Source organism: Jaculus jaculus, chromosome 20, assembly GCF_020740685.1.
Source record: "Jaculus jaculus isolate mJacJac1 chromosome 20, mJacJac1.mat.Y.cur, whole genome shotgun sequence".
In the NCBI taxonomy this organism is placed as follows: Eukaryota; Metazoa; Chordata; class Mammalia; order Rodentia; family Dipodidae; genus Jaculus; species Jaculus jaculus.
In genome coordinates, this window is record NC_059121.1 from 1,356,546 (window position 1) to 1,367,428 (window position 10,883).

Consider the following 10,883-nt stretch of genomic DNA (forward strand, 5'->3'; position numbering starts at 1 on the left):
TAATTTAATTAATTAAATGACAAATGTCATTAATTAAATGACAGGCATCCTCAGAAGCTGCAACCACAGTTCAGGCTCACAGAGAGGACAGACCTTGCTTGTTCTCCATGTAAGACTTCAAAGGACAGCCTTGGAGGCCTGACAAATGTTTGCTTCAGAGATCTACAGAACAGAAGGGAGGAGGGTCCAGCAAAGGTCATTATGAAAGCTTTAGGCAGCATGCAGAAAAAGGAGGTCAAACCCAGAGCTAGGGAGGCAGAAGTAGGAGGATCACTGTGTGTTCCAGGCCACCCCTGAGACTACATTGAATTCCAGGTCAGCCTGTGCTAGAGTGAGACTCTACCCTGAAAAAACCAAACCAGAAAATAAAATAGAAGAAGAAGAAAGAAAGAAAGTAAAAAGGAGGTCGTGAGATCATGTTCTGCAAACTGCAAAGCTGTATAGACAAGCTAATTGAGGCCTTAGAGGTCCACTGCCCACGCGGTGTGCATCAGATGTGAGGCACGGGGTCTACAAGTTAACATCCTGACCATGATTTGGTCCTTTTTAGGAGGGTGGGGCCTAATAGCTCCTTTCTACTTTTCCGTCTCTCCCTTGTGGAATAAGACCTTTTTTCTTATACCTGTATGGCCACTGTGTCCTGAAAGTTATGTAGCTTTCTTTGTATAGCATCCCACATCTTGAAGAGTTTATCTTGAGTCTCAGATGAGACTTTGAAGTCTGAATTAATGCTGGAGTAAACTAAAACTTTTGGACCATTTGGTGGGATGTTTGCATACAGTATGTGAGACTGACGTGACTGGGTGGGTGGGCAAAGCTAAGAAAGAGATGGAAACTTAACTCAGCGTTGATGTTTAGGAGCCTCAGAGCCTGGTTAGGATTAGAAGAGTTCACCAGAGCAGAGCTTCATGACAGCTCCTTGTGGCTTTGGAGGAAAGAGACAGAGCAGAGGGGACGTACTCACGCTGCTGCCCTCTCTTGCCTGTGGTCCCTACACTGAGGCTCTGACGTCAGGAAGATCACAGTTGCGGGTGACTCTCTGGCCGTGGGCCTCCAGACCCATAACCCCGTTTTGAAAACTATGCCCAGTTGGGTCATTGTGCCATTAGCATAAGGACGTAGCTTAGCCTACTGACAAGAGGGAAAGGGTATTTTCAGAAGGCTATTTCCTGTCACCCTTCCAAGAAGAACTGTGTTTTCATGTCAAAGTGTCCCCAGGCCTAGAGGGAGTCCCACATCCCAGCTCTGCTTGGGGGAGCCCCTGTGCCCGTCCTCCCAGACCCCCCCCCCTTCAGCACCTTGAGGCCAGCCTAGGTAACAGATGACTGGTGGTCTCCTTCCACTGAAAGCTGCGGCTGCTGCTAAAGTGCCTGGTAGACTTGGTGCCCAAGCTGAGGAAAACTCAACACGGAAAAATACTTGCTCTTCGAGATCGTTTTACTTTGCTTTTTGAAAAGAGACATCCTTTCACTTGGTGTATTTATCCACAACACATGATCCCTATATTCTTACTTATTTTTGAAAGCCTCAGCCATGCATCAGGGAGCTACTTGGGGCTCTTGTTAACTGTCCTCTACAGTGCATGAGAAGTCGCCCGGTAAGCGAATTTCCAACCCTGTGATGTATGAGGCCACCAGGGGCCGCTCGTTCACCGTGTATTTTAGAACTAACATTTGCCTACTGTCTAAAATGCGTCATATGCATTCGTGACCCTACAGTGGCTGTCACTGGATCCATTAACATGTTGCCATGGATGATAAAGGGAGTCAAAATGCAAGATGACAGAATAAAGACATCAAAATACAGGGACAGGTTGGAGGAAAGATGGGGACGGGAGGACGGGGGAGGGAGGCCAAGAGTTTGAGGGAAGGGGATTTTGGAAGACTAACTGGATCTGTGGCTCAGGGCTCATCTCTATTCCAGAGAAACCAGTGAAAGAGAACAAAGGAGAACCCATGGGCCAGGACCCTTCGGCTAGGAGTTTCCTGACATAATGAGTGGGAGCTGCCAGCATGTCCAGGAAAATAGAAACAGGGTTTGGTGACGTGGCTGGCATCGTTGGCCTCAGGTGTATTGGGGACGCAACAGAAAGTCAAGACGTCCCGCTGTGGTTCTCGGATCAGCGAAGAGAAAGAGTTTTATTTCCGGCTTCTCACCCTGCCTTGACCCTGGATGTCCGCCACCTACAACTGCTCCTCTGCGATCTGCCTTGTGGGGTTGGGACACAGGGGCCGTGGGGTCCTCTGTGAGCTGCCCGGCAACTCTGGCTCCAGCCTGTTGGTTTCTGGTCCCTGGCAGTGACCTCCCTGCCCTCTTCCTTCCCCTCCACCTCCAAGCAGCAGCGTCCTTGTCCCTCCCGCCGTTTCTCTTGCACAGCCAGCTCCTTGGTGCCACCTTTCTGTCACGCAAGGCCAGTTCCCAATACCGCAGGACCCTGTCACCCCGGGAGACCCCAGCGCCAGCACACCAGGCCCCCTTTCAGATGTGAGACCCCTGCTGGGAGGCGCCTCCGTCCCACCGCCGAGATTGCTGACTCCTTCCTCTTTCCTTCTCACCTTTCAGCCCGGTGGCAGCAGCACATCACAGCTCCTTCACCCAAGCCCTCCTGACATTTCTGCCCCGCCTTTCCTCTCAAAGCTGGGGTGCTTCCGGGCTCCTGTCAGAGGCTGTGTCAGCCCCGTGGTGGAGTTGCAAAACCCATCCTTGGGAGAACTTTGAGGGGGGGGGGCTCCATGAGGAGGTTGGCCTGCCAAGGATTTTCTGAACTTGGGCTAAGGTTGGGACAGCTCACAAATCTACATCATAGTGCACGGTAGGAGCCTCTTTTCCCCCTTGGGCCCTGAGCTTGCGGGCCAGCCCTGGAGGGGTGACAGCCAGCTGGAGCTTCTAGACCCCACTGCCTTCCTGCCCTCTTGCACCCAGCGCGCCCCTGCACAGGACGGATGCAGGCTTCAAGGCGGGGAGCAGCTGTCACCTGTCACAGGTGTGACTTGGTGCAGAATGGCCGGGAGCCGTGCCGATTTTGCAGCTCAGAGTTCAGAGACCAAGCTCGGTGCAGACCGGCGGTGACGACAGCGACGGATAGATGCAGTGGCTGGAAGGATTTTCTTCTCAGTGGGGTCTTTCCTAGGTCAGGATGTGTGACTGCCAGCCCCACCCTCATGCGACACCCTCAGGACACACTTTTCAGTGGACACCAAGCACATGGCCAGCTCTCCAGCTTTCATCCTTCCCAGGTCACCTCTCAGGTGTCCTCTCAAAGGGGCCTCCAAGACTGCAGTGGTGGGACATCAAGGTGGTACTGTTTGTTTTCAGAGGTGCCTAAGGTCCACTCATCCACTTCCTCTGGGAAGTGACCTTGTGCCGGTGTCCTGTGTTTGTGGTCTTTGCAGGACTTTCACTAGCCTGTGTTAATTACACGTAGTGATGGGCTTCACTGTGACATGTTCAAACGTGGATATAACATACTTCGATTACATTCATCCCCATTTCCTTGTCTGATCTCTCTCACTCCCTCCACAGCCACAAGCATCGCCTCCACACCTGCATCTCAGGCCCACTGCAATGGTCTCTCCCTCAGTGCTCTCCCAGCTTGCTCCCCGCTTGCTGGCTTTCCTCCCTTCCCTTCCCTTCCCTTCCCTTCCCTTCCCTTCCCTTCCCTTCCCTTCCCTTCCCTTCCCTTCCCTTCCCTTCCCTTCCCTTCCCTTCCCTTCCCTTCCCTTCCCTTCCCTTCCCTTCCCTTCCCTTCCCTTCCCTTCCCTTCCCTTCCCTCCCTTCCCTTCCCTTCCCTTCCCTTCCCTTTCCTGTCATGAGCATGCAGACAGACATGTGGACGGGCTCCAAATTCTAGTGCAGTGTCTCCCCTTGCACTGGGCACAAAACTCGCGTTTCCTTCCACTGGACTCGGTCCACACCAGACTTGGGCCATCCATTCCCTCCCAGCCTCAACATCTGTGGCTGGCCATCCTTGGCACAAATGTCACCCCCTCAGACCCTCTGGGCCTGCACCCCTAAAGATCTCTCCCATACTCTCTGGGTCATACAGCGTGAAGTAAGTGTGAAGGATACGAAGTGGTGTCACATGAACCATGCCTGACCTCGTCCCGTTGAGCTGGTGAGCAGCGAACAACAGTCCTGAGTTTTCCCCGCCCGGAGCCCATGGTGCCCTGTAGACACTGCACTTGGTGAGCGTCTGTTGAGTAAAGGAAGGGGTTGGATTCCTTGAGAACACTATCAAGTTAGTTTACAAGGAATACCACAGGCAGCCCGATGAAGTAAGGCGCTGGTCCTGTGAGTCACAGAGGATGTGGCAGGGCAAGGACTTCAGCGGGAATCCTGGGGCCAGGTAGGTTCCAACTTGTGTCAAGCCTTGTTTTATGATTCTGGCCTTCTCCCAGACACCACACTCCATACACAGGAGGCTTGCAGATGTATTTAATGACATGGAACAAGATGTCCCTTACTAACATGTGCTATATGTCACGGTCTCGAGTACACACAGGGTTTTACATCTCTCACTCTTTCCACCCGGGCCTCCTCTTGTGCCATATCTTCTTGGAGAACCCTGTCTTCTTCACATTTGCACAAGATGTCACCACCTCTCTGAAGGCTCCCAGACTCTCCTTCAGATCCAACCTGTCCATTACCGCTTGCCTATCCTGACATGTCCCTGGGACCCAGAGCTTCCAGCAGGGTCTGGGGCACCTGCCTGTTATGCTGTGATGGTACATTAAGAGGATTTGCCTCCCAGAGCACCTATACTTCCGGAGCCCAGGAGCCATGTTAAACCGCCTCTTTTTGCTTGTCCTCCCTAGAATATGGACTGTGTGTCGTCACTGTTGAGGGCACATGGGAGCCCAAGGGGGAAGGAGGACAGAGGACGGGTGTCTTCTTCCACTATCTGCCCATGGCTCCTGGGTCCCACCTCCTCTGCTTCCTCCTGCATAGGCCCTGTGACAACCAGAGTCTCACTGCTAAGCTTGCCTCCCCACCTCAAGTGCCTTCCGGCATCAGAACAATTGTGCCACTTGTGAAACCTGGTGCAAGATGGAATAGTGGCTGTTTGTTCAAAGTGTATTGAGAATCTGTCCGTGCCATCAAGCGATGGGCAGGACCTCGGAGACTGAGTGGTTCTCGGCACACACAGCACACCTATGAAGTGGCTGGCTGCCTCTTTATTTTTTTTTCTTTCCTTCTTCCTTCCTTCCTTCCTTCCTTCCTTCCTTCCTTCCTTCCTTCCTTCCTTCCTTCCTTCCTTCCTTCCCTTCCTCCCTCCCTCCCTCCCTCCCTCCCTCCCTCCCTCCTTCCTTCCTTTCTTTCTCTCTCTTTCTTTCTCCCAGTGCACCTCCCAGCATGGTGCCATCACCTGCTGGGCCAGAGTCCTCCAGACTGCTCTCTGTCAATGTCAAACATGATAGGATGGTCCCATTTCTCGTAAGTCCATTTCCTCCCCGCTGTAGTGAGAAGCCCCACACATCTGTTCAGGACAAGGGCGTCACTGACTGATTGATTTCCTGCCTTTACCAAACCGTTGTCTCCCTCTGGCATCTCTCCTCCCCATCTGCTTGCCTAGGCCACGCATGATCCTAAAGACAAAGCCATGCCGTGTGTCGCTCCTCCCACAGAGGGCTGTGGTTTTGAGAGCCCGCAGGCTACCTCTGGGAAGATTCCAAGGAACGGGCCCCTGTGTTGGCTCTCTGAATATCATAGTGTAAGGGAACATCTTTGCTGACTTAGTCAAGATATCTCTAAGCTTACTTTGGTATGAATTAGACCTTACTGTCAACATTCTATGGTTGCTAAAACCAAGGGCTGGCCAATTCTGTTTGGTTTGTTGTGAAACAGTCTTTGGTGTCTTTGGGCCAAGGAGACATCTTCCTGCCTCTATGAACCTGATCTTCTGAATCTTTCCCATGAAGTCTGTTGGAAGGACTTGAAAGAGATAAACTCTCCCAGTGAGGGTCTGTGAGAAGCAAGGGGTCAGGCTACAATTTTTCGCTGTCTACCCAGGTCTCCTAGCCCTGTCATGACTGTTGCTTGGGTGGGTGACTCTTTGAGCTGGAGAAACGGGCTGTGCACAGTGGAATGCTCACGGCGACCCAGCTCGCAGGCCCACTGTCAGTTTCCACGGGGGTTACTAACCCCCTCCACTTTGCCAGATGTCCCCAGGCCTGTAGAGTGATGTGACACAAAGCTGCCCCTGGTTGAGGTACTGTCTGGCATCATGTTGTCCTCGGTTTCTCGGTGGTCAGAAGGGGAAATAGTGAGCTAAGGGATAATAAGCCTTGCAAAGCAGCAGCAGGTCCTCGCAGAACCTCATGTGGCCTCGGGGACCTCCTGCCCCTTCTCCTGAGTTGTTTCTGGGCCTTCAGAGCCCCTTTGTATGCTCCTCACATCTTGGCCAACCTATCTCAGCCTCCTTTGTGGGACTTTCTGCACCCTCGGGTCCTCATGCGTTCCCGAGCTCCGTCCTGCACACGGGCTTCGAGCACAGCCGAGCGCTTTCCTGGGCCTCCTGTCCTGCTCTACGAAGAAGAGGCTCCGCTGCAGACTTAACGTGTGCCAGGCTACAGAAGATCGCCCGCATCTCACGCAGCTCCGGCACCTTCTCCCACTGGCTGTGGCCAAAGGCCAAAGGCGTCCCGCAGGACTCTGCTCTTCCACATGGACCCCGTGTCCAGGAATCAGCCAGCCAAGGTGAAAGCCCACGCATCGCTGACCAGTTCTCAGCACAGCCAGTGTCCACACTGGTTACACCTGTTCTTTTGTTTTTTTTTTAACTCTAGCCTAGGCTAACCTGGAACTCACTATGTCATCTCAACGTGGCCTCGAACTCATGCCAATCCTCCTCCCTCTGCCTCCCAAGTGCTGGGATAAGAGGTGGGCGCCACCACACCTGGCTCACCCTCGGTCTTGAGTCCAGTGTCTGATCCACACACCCAGCAAGGGGCGTTTGCGGACACGATGGATCAAGAAAGGCAGCTCCAGCCTTGAAGCCTGCTGGTGGCCCGCCTGACCCTCCTAGCCCGAGCGGACACCCTTCTTTCTGGAGGTCCTGACCCCCTTTCTTCCTGCAGCCCCTCTTACTTCCCTGGCCTCGGTGGCTTCTCTACGTACTTGTTCGGGCTCTGTTCCTCTCAGAGGGTCACCCAGGAGGCGGAGCCACAGCAGTAACTGCCAGTTGTGTCCCTTCCCTGTCCCCTTCTCCTCTGCGTGGGACTTCCGTGGAGGAGAAGCCCTCGTTTTGTTCCTCCCTGTGTCCTCAGGCATTGACGCCGGGCCTTACGCAGGGCAGCTACTCAAGACAGGGCTGCTGAAAGAACCATGAGTGAGTGACCTAATCCCAGTTCCCAGCTGGTATCTGAAGAAAACACAACCCTGTGAGATGGAGAATAGAAAAAGCTCGAACAATGGTGTGCCTTGGAATTTACCCAAAGGCTTGAAAATGTAACCACAGGGAAACAGGTACACAGGTGTTTGCAGCAGCTGTACTTATCCACACCGCAACTTGGAAGAGTCAGAAGGCGAGGGGGTGAACTTGGAAGCATCCCAACGATGGAATATCCAAAAGAAAATAGGAATGAGCGATCAAGCAGTGGAGAGACATGGGGTACCTGAGGTGCAGATTAGTCAGTGAGAGAAGCCAGTCTGGAAAAGGCTGTTCATCGTACGATGCCAAATATGGCACTCTGGCAAAGATGCCACTCTGGAGACAAGTCAGCAGTAGCCAAGAGCCGAGTAAGACAAGATGGCTCTGCGGATCACGGGATGCGGCTCTCCAGGGGCAGGCGTGTGTCGTACAACTCAAACAGCGAACCATAAGGTGGACTGTCGGCCCTCTGGGAAACAGGGAGGGATCAATCTAAAGTGGGTGAGCAGTTGTAACCAATTCACGAGCAGTGAGTACAGTCTGCTGCAGCCTCAGCAGGTCACTCAACGGCTCCGGAGTCAAGGACGAAGGGCCAGCTGTGTGGAGAATTTGAGGTGAGAGTGTTTGCAGCTTGGGTCATGCAGAGCCTCACAAACCAGTGCCGACGTCGGGATCTTTGGGGACTTTTCTTTTTTTTTTTTTTTGTTTCTGAGTGGCATTACCTAAGCTCATAAGTTCAGTGTTTCATTGACTTTCCTAGGAAGTGGACAGGGAGCAGGCAGCGGTCGCGGTAGGTGGGCCCTAAGCCACAGAGGAGGGGCTTAGAAGACACCTGACCACTGTCCCCAAAGAGGAGTGAGAAGGAAGGAGATGGGCTGTGGGCAGACGCCAGCAGCCTGGCAGGGTGGTTGTGAGGATCTGTGGTTGAGAAGGAATGATTGTGATGGTTCATTCCTAAAATTCTAGCGAGATCCAGAAGAGAGAGAGCAGATGGGGGGGGGGGGAGTTACTTCCTGACTGGATTGTCTACTTTTCAGTTCCACCTCATCAATAACTACCTTGATTCCTAGTGTAACACATTGTAGCCAAGAGGTAATCTATAAAAGGAAACTCAAATTTGGGGGGTATAACTCTAAAAACAAACTTCTTTAACTGGCTCATTCATCAAGCATATCACATGGATGTGCCTCTTTGGTCTATGGAAAGTCCTAGGCAGGACGCTGGATGTGGAAATGGAAAAGGTCAAAGGCTCTTCCCTGGAGCACACCTCTTCAGAGAGACTTAGAGGTGAGCCTGCCCAAGGCATGATTCAATACTTCTGAGCCAAGTACTGATCCCTGCTCAAAAAGTCATGGTCTATGAAGTCATAAGAGAGAGAAAAAAAATGTTCTTTTTCAAAAAAGGAAGGAAAAAACCTCTCATGGCGAGAAAAGAAATCACTGAGGAGAATGGCTGCATGGCTCAGATGTTTATTTAACATCTATTTAACATCAAGCTATACGTAAATATTTTATGAAAAGGGAAGGGTTTGTCCCTGTATAATTAGTTTAAGGGAATGAGCAAAAGTTCTTGCTTAGCATTCATTTGCTTAACGACCCAGTTAGACATGAGTAGCTATAAACAGACCCCAAAACATAAGTCATAGCAATCAAAGAAAATTGCACACAGAGCATTGGGTGGGTGGTGGGTTCATGCCAGCTTGTCCAGTGGTGCTGAATTGGCATGGTAAATAAATTCAAATCACATGTACCATCAAAGCAGCTGCCACTTCTGCCACTCAAAGGTGGACCACGACTGACAGAGGTGGTCAGCGTCTCCACTCCCCAAGCTTTTCACGAGTGAAACTCTCACAACCAAGAGCTCTGGCTAGCTCATTCGGGTGCTAATGGTTGACGGTGATGTTTTAGAAGAAACCAAAGCGGAGACACTCAAAGGTTCCAGTGCAGAGAAGTGACACATGTTTAAAGAGAGGGGGTGCTGACTATGCTGGTCATGTTCTACTGTGTGTACATATGGAATGAGCACACTGGTCCCGACATGTACACATCATGCTTCCGGTTTCAATTATTTCACGTGTGTGTGTGCACGCTCATGTATATGCAGTGTTGATGTGTGTGGGGGGTGTGCACATGAGGGCAAGTGTGTGGAGGCCAGAGAACAAGTTCAGGTGTGGTTCCTTGGACACTGTCCCCTCTTTTGGGACAAGGTCTCTCCTTGGTCACGTAGACTGCCATGGCTGGTCAGTGAGCCTCCGAGATACACCTGGCTCTGCTGCCCATTGCTGGGACTACTTGCATCAATAGGCATGGCTTTTCTTTTTCTTTTTTAATTGTGGGTTCTGGGGATCAAATTCAAGACCTTGTGGCAGTTACCTTCTAATTGCTGAGAAAACACCCAACTTAGGCAGCTTATGCAGGGAGAGAGCTCGTTTCTGGCTTAGAGTCCTAAAGTGGAAGTTTCTTCATGGTGGAGAGCGCATGGAAAGCAGGTGACTGCACATCACATCCTGTCCCAGCAGCAGGAGAGGGAAGTCGTTGGAGGGAGCTGGCTCTGAACACCCAGTGGGCTGGACTAATCCACTTCCAGGTCCCCTCCCAATGACACACCTCCTCCAGCCAGGCCCCACTTCCCAAAGGCTCTACAGCTTTCCCAGATTACCACCAGCTGGGAAACAAGTATTTAAAACACGTGAGACCATGGGGATATTTTTTACATCCGGATCACCACAGAGCTCATGCTTGCAAAACAAGCACTCTCCTGACCGAGCCGTCTCCCCAGCAATTCATGTCAGCTAGTTCAGCAATAACGTACCTGTTTTGGGGGGTGCAAGTTAGACTCTACCAATCAGATGCATTTGCAAGCACGGAGCTGAAGCCCAGGGAAGCTGAGCGTGTGGCAGCTCTCCCATGGCCGCCGAAGATACCTTGGGAGCAGTGGTAACAGGAGCCTCTTCATGTCTCCAGGAAAGGAGGTCCCGAAGGCCTCCTATCTGGCAGCTGTTCTTCCTGCCTGCAACCTTTCTGAGTTCCAGCCAGAGGAGGAGGATGCACTGTGATTTTCTCTGGCCTGACCTGGCCCAGTGCTCTAGACGCCCAGCCTGCAGCCCTGTTTTTCAGTCTAGTCTCCAGCAGTTCTGTGAAAGCTATGTCTAAATTCTTCTCTAGTCAAAATGGTTAGTGTTTTTCTTTTAAAGATTTATTTACTTATTTATTAGAGACAGAGAGAGGGAGAGATAGAGAGTGAGCGAGAATGGGCACACCAGGGCCTCTAGCCACTGCAAACGAACTCTAGATGCATGCGCCACCATGTGCATCTGGCTTATGTGGGACTTGGAGAATCAAACTTGGGTTCTTAGGCTTTGCAGGCATGTGCCTTAACCTCTAAGCCACCTCTCCAGCCCCGTTAGGGTCTTTTTAAAAAGATAGGTTTAAGGGACTAGGGAGATGGAAGTATGAGGACCCGAGTTTGGATCTCCACATGCACATCAAAGCTGGGCATGGCGGCACAAGCCTGA